Source organism: Eubalaena glacialis, chromosome 5 (assembly GCF_028564815.1).
Source record: "Eubalaena glacialis isolate mEubGla1 chromosome 5, mEubGla1.1.hap2.+ XY, whole genome shotgun sequence".
NCBI lineage: Eukaryota > Metazoa > Chordata > Mammalia > Artiodactyla > Balaenidae > Eubalaena > Eubalaena glacialis.
Genome location: NC_083720.1, coordinates 4,882,847 through 4,888,846, shown reverse-complemented (window position 1 = coordinate 4,888,846; position 6,000 = coordinate 4,882,847).

Below are 6,000 nucleotides of genomic sequence, written 5' to 3'. Positions count from 1 at the left end.
CCTTTAATATTTTACATAGCACAGGTCTGTTGTGACACATTCTCTTGGCTTTTATTTGAAAATGGCCTTGTTTTGCCTTCAGTTTTGAAAGATAAGTTTCCTCCATAGAAAATTATAGGTTGGGGCTTCTCTGGTGGCACAGTGGTTAGGAGTCCGCCTGCCAGTGCAGGGGACATGGGTGTGAGCCTTGGTCCGGGAAGATCCCACATGCCGCGGAGCAACTAAGCCCGTGCGCCACAACTACTGAGCCTGAGCTCTAGAGCCTGTGAGCCACAACTACTGAGCCCATGTGCCACAACTACTGAAGCCTGCGTGCCACAACTACTGAAGCCCGCGTGCCTAAGAGAAGCCACCGCAATGAGAAGCCCGCGCACTGCAACGAAAAGCAGCCCCCGCTCGCCGCAACTAGAGAAACCCTGAGCGCAGCAACAAAGACCCAACGCAGCCAAAAATAAATAAATAAATAAATAAATAAATAAATAAATAAATAAATTTATTAAAAAAATAAATTGGGAGATATTTTGGCCATTATTTTTTCAAATACTGCCCTCTCTCAGTGGAATTCCAATTACATGTATATTAAAGCACTTCATATTTATTGTTCCCCAGGAAACTGAAACTCTTCCCTTTTTTTCTGTGTGCTATAATTTGAATAGCTTCTATTGCTGCTTTCAAGTTCAAGTTTTCAAGTTTGCAATTTTTTTAAAAATAGGTCTTTATTGGAGTATAATTGCTTCACCATACCATGTTAGTTTCTGTTGCACAACAAAGCGAATCAGCCATATGCATACACATGTCCCCATACCCCTTCCCTCTAGGTCATCGCAAAGCACAGAGCCGATCTCCCTGTGCTATGCTGCTGCTTCCCACCAGTCAACTAGTTTACATTCAGTAGTGTATGTATGTTGATGCTACTCTCACTTTGCCCCAGCTTCGCCCTTTCACACCATGTCATCAAGTCCACTCTCTATGTCTACCTCTTTATTCCTGCCCTGCAACTAGGTTCATTAGTACCTTTTTTTTTTTTTTTAGATTCCATGTATATGCATTAGCATACAGTATCTGTTTTTCTCTTTCTGACTTACTTCACTCGGTATGACAGACTCTAGGTCCATCCACCTCACCACAAATAACTCAGTTTCATTTCTTTTTATGGCTGAGTAATATTCCATTGTATATATGTGCCACATCTTTTTTTTTTTTAATTTATTTATTTATGGCTGTGTTGGGTCTTCGTTTCTGTGCGAGGGCTTTCTCTAGTTGTGGCAAGCGGGGGCCACTCTTCATCGCGGTGTGCAGGCATCTCACTATCGCGGCCTCTCTTGTGGCAAAGCACAGGCTCCAGACACGCAGGCTCAGTAGTTGTGGCTCACGGGCTTAGTTGCTCCGCGGCATGTGGGATCTTCCCAGACCAGGGCTCGAACCCATGTCCCCTGCATTGGCAGGCAGATTCTCAACCACTGCGCCACCACGGAAGCCCTATACGTCTGTTTTTGTGCCAGTACCACACTGTTTTGATTACTGTAGCTTTGTGGTATAGTTTGAAGTCAGGGAGCCTGATTCCCCCAACTCAGTTTTTCCTTCTCAAGATTGCTGTGGCTATTCGGGATCTTTTGTGTTTCCATACGAATTGTAAAATTTTTTGTTCTAATTTTGTGAAGAATGCCATTGGTAGTTTGATAGGGATTGCATTGAATCTGTAGATTGCTTTGGGTAGTACAGTCATTTCCACAATATGGATTCTTCCAATCCGAGAACATGGTATATTTCTCCATTTGTTTATGTCATCTTTGATTTCTTTCATCAGTGTTTTATAGTTTTCTGAGTACAAGTCTTTTACCTCCTTAGGCAGGTTTATTCCTAGGTATTTTATTCTTTCTGTTGCAATGGTAAATAGGAGTGTTTCCTTAATTTCTCTTTCTGATTTTTCATTGTTGGTGTATAGGAATGCCAGAGATTTCTGTGCATTAATTTTGTATCCTGAAACCTTGCCAAATTCATTGATTAGTTCTAGTAGTTTTCTGGGGCATCTTTAGGATTTTCTATGTATAGTATCATGTCATTGACAAACAGTGACAGTTTTACTTCTTCTTTTCCAATTTGTATTCCTTTTATTTCTTTTTCTTCTCTGATTGCTGTGGCTAGGACTTCCAAAACTATGTTGAGTAAGAGTGGTGAGAGTGGACATCCTTGTCTTGTTCCTGATCTTAGTGGAAATGCTTCCAGTTCTTCACCATTGAGACTGATGTTTGCTGTGGGTTTGTCATATACGGCCTTTATTATGTTGAGGTAGGTTCCCTCTATGCCCATTTTCTGGAAAGTTATTATAAATGGGTGTTGAATTTTGTCAAAAGCTTTTTCTGCATCTATTGAGATGATCATATGGTTTTTATTCCTTAATTTGTTAACGTGGTGTATCATATTGATTTGCATATATTGAAGAATCTCCTTGCATACCTGGGATAAATCCCACTTGATCATGGTGTATGATCCTTTTAATGTGCTGTTGGATTCTGTTTGCTAGAATTTTGTCCAGAATTTTTGCATCTATGTTCATCAGTGATACTGGTCTATAATTTTCTTTTTTTGTGATATCTTTTTCTGGTTTTGGTATCAGGGTGATGGTGGCTTCGTAGAATGAATTTGGGAGTGTTTCTCCCTCTACAATTTTTTGGAAGAGTTTGGGAAGGACTGGTGTTAGCTCTTCTCTAAATGTTTGATAGAATTCTCCTGTGAAGCCATCTGGTCCTGGCCGTTTGTTTGTTGGGAGATTTTTAATTATGGTTTCAATTTCATTACTTGTGATAGGTCTGTTTATATTTTCTAATTCTTCCTGGTTCAGTCTTGGAAAATTGTACCTTTCCAAGAATTTGTCCATTTCTTCATGGTTGTCCATTTTATTGGCATATAGTTGTTTGTAGTAGTCTCTTATAATCCTTTGTATTTCTGCAGTATCAGTTGTGATTTCTCCTTTTTCATTTCTAATTTTATTGATTTGTGTCCTCTCCCTTTTTTTCTTGATGAGTCTGGCTAAGAGTTTATCAATTTTGTTTATCTTCTCAAAGAACCAGCTTTTAGTTTTATTGATCTTTGCTATTGTTTTCTTCATTTCTATTTCATTTATTTCTGCTCTGATCTTTATGATTTCTTTCCTTCTACTGACTTTGGGTTTTCTTTGTTCTTCTTTCTCTAGTTGTTTTAAGTGTAGGGTTAGATTGTTTATTTGAGATTGTTCTTGTTTCTTGAGGTGAGATTGAATTGCTATAAACTTCCCTCTTAGAACTGCTTTTGCTGCATCCCATAGGTTTTGGGTTGTCGTGTTTTTGTTGTCATTTGTTTCTATGTATTTTTTTATTTCTTCTTTGATTTCTTCCGTGATCTCTTGGTTATTTAGTAGCACACTGGTTAGCCTCCATGTATTTGTGTTTTTTACAGTTTTTTTTTCCTGTAATTGATTTCCAATCTCATAGCATTGTGGTCAGAAAAGATGCTTGATGCGATTTCAATTTTCTTAAATTTTCCGAGGCTTGATTTGTGACCCAAGATGTGATCTATCCTGGAGAATGTTCCATGTGCCCTTGAGATGAAAGTGTATTCTGCCACTTTTGGGTGGAATGTTCTATAAATATCAATTAAATCTATCTGGTCTATTGTGTCATTTAAAGCTTCTGTTTCCTTATTTATTTTCTGTTTGGATGATCTGTCCACTGTTGTAAGTGGCATGTTAAAGTCCCCTATTATTATTGTGTTACTGTCGATTTCTCCTTTCATGGTTGTTAGCATTTGCCTTATGTATTGAGGTGCTCCTATGTTGGGTGCATAAACATTTATAATTGTTATATCTTCCTGTTGGATTGATCCTTTGATCATTATGTAGTGTCCCTCCTTATTTCTTGTAACAGTCTTTATTTTAAAGTCTATTTTATCTGATACGAGTATTGCTACTCCAGCTTTCTTTTGATTTCCATTTGCATGAAATATCTTTTTCCCTTCCTTCACTTTCAGTCTGTATGTGTCCCTAGGTCTGAAGTGGGTCTCTTGTAGACAGCATACATATGGGTCTTGTTTTTGTATCCACTCAGCCAGTCTGTGTCTTTTGGTTGGGGCATTTAATCCATTTACATTCAAGTTTATTATCGATATGTACGTTCCTATTACCATTTTCTTAATTGTTTTGGGTTTGTTTTCGTGGGTCTTTTTCTTCTCTTGTGTTTCCTGCCTAGAGAGTTTCTTTAGCATTTGTTGTAAAGCTGGTTTGGTGGTGCTGAATCCTCTTACCTTTTGCTTGTCTGAAAAGCTTTTGACTTCTCCATCGAATCTGAATGAGATCCTTGCTGGGTAGAGCAATCTTGGTTGTAGGTTTTTCTCTTTCATCACTTTAAGTATATCCTGCCACTCCCTTCTGGCCTGCAGTTTCCACTAAAAAATCAGCTGATAACCTTATCAGGATTCCTTTGTATGTTATTTTTTGTTTTTCCCTTGATGCTTTTAATATTTTTTCTTTGAATTTAATTTTTGTTAGTTTGATTAATATGTGTCTTCGTGTGTTTTTCCTAGGGTTTATCCTGTATGGGACTTTCTGTGCTTCCTGGACTTGGGTGACTATTTCCTTTCCCATGTTTGGGAAGTTTTCCACTATAATCTCTTCAAATATCTTCTCAGACCCTTTCTTTGTCTCTTCTTCTCTGGGACCCCTATAATTCGAATGTTGGTGCATTTAGTGTTGTCCCAGAGGCCTCTGAGATTGTCTTCAATTCTTTTCATTCTTTTTTCTTTATTCTGCTCCTTGGCAGTTATTTCCACCATTTTGTCTTCCAGCTCACTTATTTGTTCTTCTGCCTCAGTTATTGTTATTGATTCCTTCTAGTGTATTTTTCATTTCAGTTATTGTGTTGTTCATCTCTGTTTGTTCTTTAGTTCTTCTAGATCTTTGTTAAATATTTCTTGTATTTTCTCAGTCCGTGCTTCCATTCTATTTCCAAGATTCTGGATCATCTTTACTATCATTACTCTGAATTCTTTTTCAGGTAGATTGCCTATTTCCTCTTCATTTATTTGGTCTTGTAGGTTTTTACCTTGCTCCTTCATCTGTGACATATTTTTTTGCCATCTCATTTTTTTTTTTATGAGTGGGATTATGTTCCTGTTTTACTGGTTGTTTGGCCTGAGGCTTCCAACACTGGAGTTTGTAGGCTGTTGGGTAGAGCTGGGTCTTGGTGCTGAGATGAGGACGTCTGTGAGATCTCACTATGATGAATATTCCCTGGGGTCTTAGGTTCTCTGTTAGTCCAGTGGTTTGGACTCGGAGCTCCAACCGCAGGAGCTTCTGCTGACCTTGGGCTCGTGAACCAAGATCCTACAAGCTGCGTGGGGTGGCAAAAAAAAAAAAGAGAACAATAACAGAGTAAAAAAGGGAAACCAACAGATATGTTAGAAAGAATGTAAAAATAAAAATATAGATGAATCAATAACCAGAAGGTACATCAGTACCACAGTAGTATAAAAGAGGAAGAAGGAAAAGAAAAAAAAAAAAAAAGGGCAGGGGAAAGGCCTTGGCTGTGGAGAGTGCGGCCTAAGCAAGGGTGAGGTTTGGGCAGTGGACGGGGCCGATGCTCAGGACCCACAGGGCTGGAAAAGGCCCTGGGGGCTGTGGGGGTGGGGCTTAGGCTCAAGGAACAGAAGGGGCCCAGGTGTGCCCCCCACCCCTGGTCTCAGAGAGCAGGGGACCTCACCTCGGAGCCCAACAGGCTTCCTGGGCTCAAGTGGGTGGGGCAAATGCCCTCCACTCCTGCTCCTCCCATCTGGGGTCTGGGAGGGCCCCTCCTGCCTGCCTCTCCTGATCTCCCCAGCCTCCCTCCTATGCCCCCAGGACCAATGCGGCTGGGGGGGAAGGGGGAGCCTTGGAGGGCAGGGGACCAGCCTGGGAGCTCAGCAGGTTCCCGGGGCCTGAGTGGGCGGGGCAAACACCCTCTGCTCCTCTCCTGCTCCTCCTACAGAGCC